Genomic DNA, 9,559 nt, shown 5'->3' on the forward strand with positions numbered 1-9,559 from the left:
AGCCGCTCACAAATCGCTTACTCATTCTCCTTAACGAGTGGATTAACTACCTCAAATTTGACGCGGAATAATTTTTTTGTGCTTTAAATTTTTTGCTATTTTATACCGATTTAAAATTAAACGTTTATTTCCATTCCTTTCGATCTTTTTACAAACACCAGAAGTGAAAAGAAAAAAATCCAATGGGGTAAGCTGCAACGAAACGGGTGGCCATTCAATCGATGGATACCAGTGTCCAAGATAGTTTCGTGTTGATTTTGACGTATGTCCAGCGAAGAAAATCAAAGATATTCAAATTTTTCTTCAATTGCAGTTCGGAGATCGGGAAGGGTGCTAAAACATCGTTATCGAGAGACCTCCCGCATGAATATCTACCCAAACACACACTCCAGGCAGGTTTAAGTCTTCTCCAATGATCACGTGACGATTCTAATCACTGTTACGCCTTAGTTGTTACAGATATCGGTCGTTCGGAACGCTGCGCGTCGGTATCAGAGCCCGTTTTTGATAATTTTTGGGTACGTCTGCTGAAAACGCTTGTAAATTAGTCAAAATGTCGACAATAATTATCAAATTGCTTTAGTTGCTTCGAGAATGAAATTCAATCGAAAATACGACCAAATATTGGATTTAAACACCGAAATTTCATTGGAGTTCGTTAATTAAAGCCCACCGCTCGCATTATATAGTTATACACTTGATTTTGGTTGTGTTATAAATATTTGGAATCGAAACGATAAATAACCGATAAAAAACCATAAAACATAACCTCAATTAAGTTTGAATCGAAAATATGAAGGCAGAAAACGCGCCGCTCGGCTGCAGATATAAATCGTAACATGGGGAATTGGTTGTTAGGAGGTGACAGAAGTCAACTTACACGTTCGTATCAAACGGAGATCTCCACGGGTACTGCTTTAATATGAAATCATTTGAATGTGTGTATGTGTGTGTGTGTGTGTGTATGTGGATTATAAAGGTATGAATTCGTGACTGAACACCTATCACGGCATCTGGGTAGAGGAGGAGGAGGTAGATTAATAATCGATTGTTTGGTACAGCCTTTTGTTAGTCATTCCTCGACAGGCTTCTATTTCGACGCCCGGCCAACCATAATTATTATTGAGGATCGGATTTATAAGAAATTACTTGTAATATACGAAATATTCGCTCGCACGAATATGTCAGCACGCCAAATGACATCTTCTTCACCTCCTTCAGTTTTATTTGCTTATTGATTTAATTTATTCATTTATTCAAAGATAAAGAAAGACACTTGACACTTGGCATTTGACATTTGACAAGTTTGGCAACGAAATCTAGCATTGCAATTGAAATCGATTCAATTTTCGAAACATCGAGCTCAAACTTTTGTAATTAGAAGTAGAAATTCACGTGGTTTACAACTTTTGTTCACGTTCCTGGGTAAAAAAGTAAGAAATTAACCTCGAGGAAACTCCTAGTTAATAATATTACGACTTTGACTCATCAAATTAGGGTTAATCAAAAATTTCGTAAATAGCGTGGACAAAGATGGAGTTGGTTTCGAATTTTAGTAACAAGGACCCTTTCTAGGAGTGAATGAAGGTGTATTTGTGGAATCCGAGTCATAAATTAATTGAAGTACAGGCATTCATTACCATTTTAAGGAAAAAAAGAAAGTCAACTATAAAGAAAGACACTTGACACTTGGCATTTGACATTTGACAAGTTTGGCAACGAAATCTAGCATTGCAATTGAAATCGATTCAATTTTCGAAACATCGAGCTCAAACTTTTGTAATTAGAAGTAAAAATTCACGTGGTTTACAACTTTTGTTCACGTTCCTGGGAAAAAAGTAAGAAATTAACCTCGAGGAAACTCCTAGTTAATAATATCACCACTTTGGCTCATCAAATTAGGGTTAATCAAAAATTTCGTAAATAGCGTGGACAAAGATGGAGTTGGTTTCGAATTTTAGTAACAAGGACCCTTTCTAGGAGTGAATGAAGGTGTATTTGTGGAATCCGTGTCATAAATTAATTGAAGTACAGGCATTCATTGCCATTTTAAGGAAAAAATTAAAGTCAACTATAAAGAAAGACACTTGACACTTGGCATTTGACACTTGACAAGTTTGGCAACGAAATCTAGCATTGCAATTGAAATCGATTCAATTTTCGAAACATCGAGCTCAAACTTTTGTAATTAGAAGTAGAAATTCACGTGGTTTACAACTTTTGTTCACGTTCCTGGGTAAAAAAGTAAGAAATTAACCTCGAGGAAACTCCTAGTTAATAATATTACGACTTTGACTCATCAAATTAGGGTTAATCAAAAATTTCGTAAATAGCGTGGACAAAGATGGAGTTGGTTTCGAATTTTAGTAACAAGGACCCTTTCTAGGAGTGAATGAAGGTGTATTTGTGGAATCCGTGTCATAAATTAATTGAAGTACAGGCATTCATTGCCATTTTAAGGAAAAAATTAAAGTCAACTATAAAGAAAGACACTTGACACTTGGCATTTGACACTTGACAAGTTTGGCAACGAAATCTAGCATTGCAATTGAAATCGATTCAATTTTCGAAACATCGAGCTCAAACTTTTGTAATTAGAAGTAGAAATTCACGTGGTTTACAACTTTTGTTCACGTTCCTGGGTAAAAAAGTAAGAAATTAACCTCGAGGAAACTCCTAGTTAATAATATTACGACTTTGACTCATCAAATTAGGGTTAATCACAAATTTCGTAAATAGCGTGGACAAAGATGGAGTTGGTTTCGAATTTTAGTAACAAGGACCCTTTCTAGGAGTGAATGAAGGTGTATTTGTGGAATCCGTGTCATAAATTAATTGAAGTACAGGCATTCATTGCCATTTTAAGGAAAAAATTAAAGTCAACTATAAAGAAAGACACTTGACACTTGGCATTTGACACTTGACAAGTTTGGCAACGAAATCTAGCATTGCAATTGAAATCGATTCAATTTTCGAAACATCGAGCTCAAACTTTTGTAATTAGAAGTAAAAATTCACGTGGTTTACAACTTTTGTTCACGTTCCTGGGAAAAAAGTAAGAAATTAACCTCGAGGAAACTCCTAGTTAATAATATTACGACTTTGACTCATCAAATTAGGGTTAATCAAAAATTTCGTAAATAGCGTGGACAAAGATGGAGTTAGTTTCGAATTTTTTAAAAAGACCCTTTCTTTGAGTGAATGAAGGGTCAGGTGAATCAGGTCATCTTTGAACGGCGTTATTATCAACTTTTGAAGGACTCCAGCTTACATCTTCTTTCATCGAAATCAATTACTATTTTTTTAATGTCGTTTCAATATTCGTTAGCCCCACCCAACATTTCTATGTTTCCTTTATCGTTTAATTCTTGAAGACGGTAGGTGTTTAAGAGTTTGAATTGACATTAAAGTCAAAACGCATCGTCAGCAATAACAAATACTGTTTTAAGAATCGTTACCAGTTACCGAGTTATGTGGCAATAAATTCTAAGTCGAATATTATTAAAAATTACTGATTGTATTCTAAATCTTTCCTATTTTGTACATAATTGGATACTTTTGTTTCGAATCATTCAACTTATTTCTTTGTAACGCTAGAAATTATTGTTTATAAAATTGAAAAAATATTTTTCCATTTTGTAGAATGGTAATTACTTCCTGCAAAAAGATAAAGAGACTTTAGGTCTTTGTAGCTTGATTCGTAACATATTAACATCGTTTGTACTTTGAAAATGTAACTATGCTGATGAGAATCATAGCTCGATAACATACCACTCAATAAATCGAGTGATTAACTAAGAAAAACAATTTTATTTGCGAAAAATCGATTTTATCTCCTTCAAGAACAAAATAATCATTCCAACGGTTTTATAACTTCTTGGTGACGTGCTTGGAGAAGGATTTGTCTTTTGTATCAAAATAGGCTTCAGTTTCACAAATTGTTTCTTCATTTGAGATGAATTTCTTACCGTAGAACATTTTTTTGAGATCAGCGAATAGCCAGTAGTCACTGGGGACTGAAAATCGCCGTGGAATCTGTTTTGGATACAAAATAGACAGACAGGTGACAAGTGACAGATGCTTTTCCTCAAACTGAATTCAAAGATGTCTATTTAGAATTTCATAATATCGTAAATAAGTTTATTTTTCCTATTTAAGTTTATTTTACGAATAATTTTTTTGTTTCACCTCGTAATTCATAATATAACTTCACTTTAAATGTCGATTTTGATTGATCGAGTTATTTACTACTTATATAATAGATTAAAATGTATTGAAAGACTGTGAGGTCGATAATAAAAATATTCGAAGTCTCCCATGCAGACTATGTCTTTAAAAATGTACGTGTCCAAACTGCAAAACGTCGTTAACAATTCAAGACACCGCGATCTTCACTACCACACCAATTACATACGATTATCAACTTGTAAATTATCTTTCTTGAATTTTAACGGGCAATTTATTCTTTTCAGTTTTTGTCTATTATACCGGGTGTGGTTCAATAACACAACACAGAAAATACAAAAATACAAAAAATTACGAAATATCAAAATAAATAAGCAAATGCTGAGTCGTGGGTCTTTCCGAAGATCGTTGGTGCTCCGTGGCTCGATGAAAAAGTTGGAGGAGTGAGTAGATAACGCGAAAACAATGCTCTGACAAAAAAATTTCTCATACGACCCCCCGTTTCCGAGTTATAGGCCATTAAAGTTGCGAAATATCAAAATAAATAAGCAAATGCTGAGTCGTGGGTCTTTCCGAAGATTGTTGGTGCTCCGTGGCTCGATGAAAAAGTTGGAGGAGTGAGTAGATAACGTGAAAATAATGCTCTAACAAAAAAATTTCTCATACCAAGCCTCGTTTCCGAGTTATAGGCAATTAAAGTTGCGAAATATCAAAATAAATAAGCAAATGCTGAGTCGTGGGTCTTTCCGAAGATCGTTGGTGCTCCGGGGCTCGATAAAATAGCTGGAGGAGTGAGTAGATAACGTGAAAACAATGCTCTGACAAAAAAATTTCTCATACGACCCCCCGTTTCCGAGTTATAGGCAATTAAAGTTGCGAAATATCAAAATAAATAAGCAAATGCTGAGTCGTGGGTCTTTCCGAAGATCGTTGGTGCTCCGTGGCTCGATGAAAAAGTTGGAGGAGTGAGTAGATAACGTGAAAATAATGCTCTGACAAAAAAATTTCTCATACGAAGCCTCGTTTCCGAGTTATAGGCCATTAAAGTTGCGAAATATCAAAATAAATAAGCAAATGCTGAGTCGTGGGTCTTTCCGAAGATCGTTGGTGCTCCGGGGCTCGATAAAATAGCTGGAGGAGTGAGTAGATAACGCGAAAACAATGCTCTGACAAAAAAATTTCTCATACGAAGCCTCGTTTCCGAGTTATAGGCCATTAAAGTTGCGAAATATCAAAATAAATAAGCAAATGTTGAGTCGTGGGTCTTTCCGAAGATCGTTGGTGCTCCGTGGCTCGATGAAAAAGTTGGAGGAGTGAGTAGATAACGTGAAAATAATGCTCTGACAAAAAAATTTCTCATACGAAGCCTCGTTTCCGAGTTATAGGCCATTAAAGTTGCGAAATATCAAAATAAATAAGCAAATGCTGAGTCGTGGGTCTTTCCGAAGATCGTTGGTGCTCCGGGGCTCGATAAAATAGCTGGAGGAGTGAGTAGATAACGCGAAAACAATGCTCTGACAAAAAAATTTCTCATACGAAGCCTCGTTTCCGAGTTATAGGCCATTAAAGTTGCGAAATATCAAAATAAATAAGCAAATGTTGAGTCGTGGGTCTTTCCGAAGATCGTTGGTGCTCCGTGGCTCGATGAAAAAGTTGGAGGAGTGAGTAGATAACGTGAAAATAATGCTCTGACAAAAAAATTTCTCATACGAAGCCTCGTTTCCGAGTTATAGGCCATTAAAGTTGCGAAATATCAAAATAAATAAGCAAATGCTGAGTCGTGGGTCTTTCCGAAGATCGTTGGTGCTCCGGGGCTCGATAAAATAGCTGGAGGAGTGAGTAAATAACGCGAAAACAATGCTCTGACAAAAAAATTTCTCATACGACCCCCCGTTTCCGAGTTATAGGCCATTAAAGTTGCGAAATATCAAAATAAATAAGCAAATGCTGAGTCGTGGGTCTTTCCGAAGATCGTTGGTGCTCCGTGGCTCGATGAAAAAGTTGGAGGAGTGAGTAGATAACGTGAAAATAATGCTCTGACAAAAAAATTTCTCATACCAAGCCTCGTTTCCGAGTTATAGGCCATTAAAGTTGCGAAATATCAAAATAAATAAGCAAATGCTGAGTCGTGGGTCTTTCCGAAGATCGTTGGTGCTCCGGGGCTCGATAAAATAGCTGGAGGAGTGAGTAAATAACGCGAAAACAATGCTCTGACAAAAAAATTTCTCATACGACCCCCCGTTTCCGAGTTATAGGCCATTAAAGTTGCGAAATATCAAAATAAATAAGCAAATGCTGAGTCGTGGGTCTTTCCGAAGATCGTTGGTGCTCCGGGGCTCGATGAAAAAGTTGGAGGAGTGAGTAGATAACGTGAAAATAATGCTCTAACAAAAAATTTTCTCATACGAAGCCTCGTTTCCGAGTTATAGGCCATTAAAGTTGCGAAATATCAAAATAAATAAGCAAATGCTGAGTCGTGGGTCTTTCCGAAGATCGTTGGTGCTCCGTGGCTCGATGAAAAAGTTGGAGGAGTGAGTAGATAACGTGAAAATAATGCTCTGACAAAAAAATTTCTCATACGAAGCCTCGTTTCCGAGTTATAGGCCATTAAAGTTGCGAAATATCAAAATAAATAAGCAAATGCTGAGTCGTGGGTCTTTCCGAAGATCGTTGGTGCTCCGTGGCTCGATGAAAAAGTTGGAGGAGTGAGTAGATAACGTGAAAATAATGCTCTGACAAAAAAATTTCTCATACGAAGCCTCGTTTCCGAGTTATAGGCCATTAAAGTTGCGAAATATCAAAATAAATAAGCAAATGCTGAGTCGTGGGTCTTTCCGAAGATCGTTGGTGCTCCGGGGCTCGATAAAATAGCTGGAGGAGTGAGTAAATAACGCGAAAACAATGCTCTGACAAAAAAATTTCTCATACGACCCCCCGTTTCCGAGTTATAGGCCATTAAAGTTGCGAAATATCAAAATAAATAAGCAAATGCTGAGTCGTGGGTCTTTCCGAAGATCGTTGGTGCTCCGTGGCTCGATGAAAAAGTTGGAGGAGTGAGTAGATAACGTGAAAATAATGCTCTGACAAAAAAATTTCTCATACCAAGCCTCGTTTCCGAGTTATAGGCCATTAAAGTTGCGAAATATCAAAATAAATAAGCAAATGCTGAGTCGTGGGTCTTTCCGAAGATCGTTGGTGCTCCGGGGCTCGATAAAATAGCTGGAGGAGTGAGTAAATAACGCGAAAACAATGCTCTGACAAAAAAATTTCTCATACGACCCCCCGTTTCCGAGTTATAGGCCATTAAAGTTGCGAAATATCAAAATAAATAAGCAAATGCTGAGTCGTGGGTCTTTCCGAAGATCGTTGGTGCTCCGGGGCTCGATGAAAAAGTTGGAGGAGTGAGTAGATAACGTGAAAATAATGCTCTAACAAAAAATTTTCTCATACGAAGCCTCGTTTCCGAGTTATAGGCCATTAAAGTTGCGAAATATCAAAATAAATAAGCAAATGCTGAGTCGTGGGTCTTTCCGAAGATCGTTGGTGCTCCGTGGCTCGATGAAAAAGTTGGAGGAGTGAGTAGATAACGTGAAAATAATGCTCTGACAAAAAAATTTCTCATACCAAGCCTCGTTTCCGAGTTATAGGCCATTAAAGTTGCGAAATATCAAAATAAATAAGCAAATGCTGAGTCGTGGGTCTTTCCGAAGATCGTTGGTGCTCCGTGGCTCGATGAAAAAGTTGGAGGAGTGAGTAGATAACGCGAAAACAATGCTCTAACAGAAAATTTTCTCATATGAAGCCTCGTTTCCGAGTTATAGGCCATTAAAGTTGCGAAATATCAAAATAAATAAGCAAATGCTGAGTCGTGGGTCTTTCCGAAGATCGTTGGTGCTCCGGGGCTCGATGAAAAAGTTGGAGGAGTGAGTAGATAACGTGAAAATAATGCTCTAACAAAAAATTTTCTCATACGAAGCCTCGTTTCCGAGTTATAGGCCATTAAAGTTGCGAAATATCAAAATAAATAAGCAAATGTTGAGTCGTGGGTCTTTCCGAAGATTGTTGGTGCTCCGTGGCTCGATGAAAAAGTTGGAGGAGTGAGTAGATAACGTGAAAATAATGCTCTGACAAAAAAATTTCTCATACCAAGCCTCGTTTCCGAGTTATAGGCCATTAAAATTGCGAAATATCAAAATAAATAAGCAAATGCTGAGTCGTGGGTCTTTCCGAAGATCGTTGGTGCTCCGTGGCTCGATGAAAAAGTTGGAGGAGTGAGTAGATAACGTGAAAATAATGCTCTAACAAAAAATTTTCTCATACGAAGCCTCGTTTCCGAGTTATAGGCCATTAAAGTTGCGAAATATCAAAATAAATAAGCAAATGCTGAGTCGTGGGTCTTTCCGAAGATCGTTGGTGCTCCGTGGCTCGATGAAAAAGTTGGAGGAGTGAGTAGATAACGTGAAAATAATGCTCTGACAAAAAAATTTCTCATACCAAGCCTCGTTTCCGAGTTATAGGCCATTAAAGTTGCGAAATATCAAAATAAATAAGCAAATGCTGAGTCGTGGGTCTTTCCGAAGATCGTTGGTGCTCCGTGGCTCGATGAAAAAGTTGGAGGAGTGAGTAGATAACGCGAAAACAATGCTCTAACAGAAAATTTTCTCATATGAAGCCTCGTTTCCGAGTTATAGGCCATTAAAGTTGCGAAATATCAAAATAAATAAGCAAATGCTGAGTCGTGGGTCTTTCCGAAGATTGTTGGTGCTCCGTGGCTCGATGAAAAAGTTGGAGGAGTGAGTAGATAACGTGAAAATAATGCTCTGACAAAAAAATTTCTCATACCAAGCCTCGTTTCCGAGTTATAGGCCATTAAAATTGCGAAATATCAAAATAAATAAGCAAATGCTGAGTCGTGGGTCTTTCCGAAGATCGTTGGTGCTCCGTGGCTCGATGAAAAAGTTGGAGGAGTGAGTAGATAACGCGAAAACAATGCTCTGACAAAAAAATTTCTCATACGACCCCCCGTTTCCGAGTTATAGGCCATTAAAGTTGCGAAATATCAAAATAAATAAGCAAATGTTGAGTCGTGGGTCTTTCCGAAGATTGTTGGTGCTCCGTGACTCGATGAAAAAGTTGGAGGAGTGAGTAGATAACGTAAAAACAATGCTCTGACAAAAAAATTTCTCATACGACCCCCCGTTTCCGAGTTATAGGCCATTAAAGTTGCGAAATATCAAAATAAATAAGCAAATGCTGAGTCGTGGGTCTTTCCGAAGATTGTTGGTGCTCCGTGGCTCGATGAAAAAGTTGGAGGAGTGAGTAGATAACGTGAAAATAATGCTCTAACAAAAAATTTTCTCATACGAAGCCTCGT

Source organism: Diorhabda sublineata, chromosome 10 (assembly GCF_026230105.1).
Source record: "Diorhabda sublineata isolate icDioSubl1.1 chromosome 10, icDioSubl1.1, whole genome shotgun sequence".
Classification (NCBI taxonomy): Eukaryota; Metazoa; Arthropoda; class Insecta; order Coleoptera; family Chrysomelidae; genus Diorhabda; species Diorhabda sublineata.